Source organism: Lupinus angustifolius, chromosome LG02 (genome assembly GCF_001865875.1).
Source record: "Lupinus angustifolius cultivar Tanjil chromosome LG02, LupAngTanjil_v1.0, whole genome shotgun sequence".
Lineage (NCBI taxonomy): Eukaryota > Viridiplantae > Streptophyta > Magnoliopsida > Fabales > Fabaceae > Lupinus > Lupinus angustifolius.
Window position 1 is genome coordinate 6,113,787 of NC_032010.1, and position 2,053 is coordinate 6,115,839.

Here is a 2,053-nt window from a genome sequence, read left to right on the forward strand (position 1 = left end):
ATTTTAAAACTTAAGAAACTTGTGACACTTGTCAAAGATGTAAACAAGTTAAAAACTCTTTTGCTAAAAAGAATGTGATATCCACAACAAGACCTTTGGAGCTTCTCCATATGGACTTGTTTGGACCATCACAAGTTATGAGTTTTGGTGGTAGCTTTTATGCTTTAGTGATCGTTGATGATTTCTCTAGATTTACATGAACATTATTTCTCTCATCCAAGAGCGATGCATTTAAGTCTTTCAAAAATGTTGTCAAGCAAATCCAAAACAAGTATAATTATAAGATAGTATATATTCGATCTAATCATGGTGGTGAATTTGAAAACCATTTATTTGATAAATTCTATAATAAATATGGTATTATGCATCAATTTTCGGTCCCCCATACCCCTCAACAAAATGGAGTTGTTGAGAGGAAGAATTGAGTCTTAGAGGAGCTTGCTAGAACCATGCTAAATGAAAGCTAGGTTCCTAAATATTTTTGGGCTGATGCAGTGTATACAACTTGCTATGTTAGAATCACAAGCATTTTTGTCACTTTTTCAAACTCTCTCTTCCTCCTTCTCTATGAAAATCTCAAATGCAAGCAGCAAACTCGAAATTTTAGCTAAATAGAAGTTTTAAACCTCATCTTTACCCATTTGTGCACCTCATCTCATCTAATTTGTTTCTCTATTTCCCAAGAAATCTCATTCCCAACTCCAATCCTAAGCTTTAGGTTCCCTCCCTTATCCTCCTTCTCCTCTCATTACTCATGGTTTTCATCATCAATGGAAAGAGGACGTTGATAAGTGCAAAAAGTATACACTTTTCACCATCATTTTATGGCACTTATCCTATGCAAATTGTAGAAACCCAACTTAAATTAACACTTTTTAGGTGAATTTTGCATGATTGAATAGATTAGTTCTTTATTAATTTTTGTCCAAGTTTTCTTTGAGTTTTGTAGGAAATTGAATATTAAAGAATAAATTCAAAGATGGACAATAATTCAAGCCAAAATTCAAGACAAAAACTCAAAATGAATTGCTAAAAGTAATCAAGTTAAAGCATGGCATGCTATGTGCTTAATTTGGTTACTTAGCCTTGAAGGAAGGTAGCTTACTTCGTCTTGAAGAAACCTAAGTTAAGGTAGGCCAAGCAACTTGCAAAAATCAAATGCTTACCTTAACTAAAAGAAAACATCCCTAAAGTGCCAAGCAACCAACAAAAATCAAGTAACAAACCAAAGAAAAAAAGGTTGCTTCACCATGAAGAAATCAAGCACAAAGTTGTCCAGCCAAGCACCAAGCATCAGGTTAGGTCAGTTAAGCACCAGGTCAAACCAAATCAGTCAAACACCAGGCCAGGTCAGCCAAGCACCAGGCCAGGTCAGCCGAACACTAGGCCAGGTCAGCCAAGCACCAGGGCAGGTCAGCTAAGCACCATACCAGGTCAGCTAAGCACCAGGCCAGGACAGCCAGGTCCACGCCCAGCTGGGACCAGGTCAGTTGAGCTGCTCAAGCAGGCAGCTGAGCATAGAACCAGGTCAGCTGAGCTGCTGAAGCAGGCAATTGAGCATGGGACCAGGTCAGTTGAGCTGCTCAAGCAAGCAGCTGAGCTTGGCACCAGGTGAGTTGAGCGCCTAGCCCACCATAAAAATGATTGCTAGGTCAACTCATGGAACATCCTACTTTTTCTTTGCTTGAAGGCCAAGAACATAACCTCATGGATGACATAAGACTATGATAAGGAGGAGGAAGTGTCACCATGCATGTAACCTAGCCCACCATAGAGGTCAAGTAGGGGCCAACGTTGCTCTTCATAGGGGCCAATGGTCAGCAGCTTAGCTGCCAAACAGGGCAGCTGAGCGCCCAACACCTTTGCCTATATAAGGGCATGAAATTCTCAATTCTAAGACATTGTACATTCTTTCTAAATACTTCCTAGTTTATTCCTATTCTTTCCTCCATATTTTCCTTTCATTTTAGGTAGTTTTTAGGCTAGTTTTAGAGTAGTTTTTCATATAATTCAAGAGGAGAAAGGAGAAGGCAAATGAGATGCAAAAATCCAT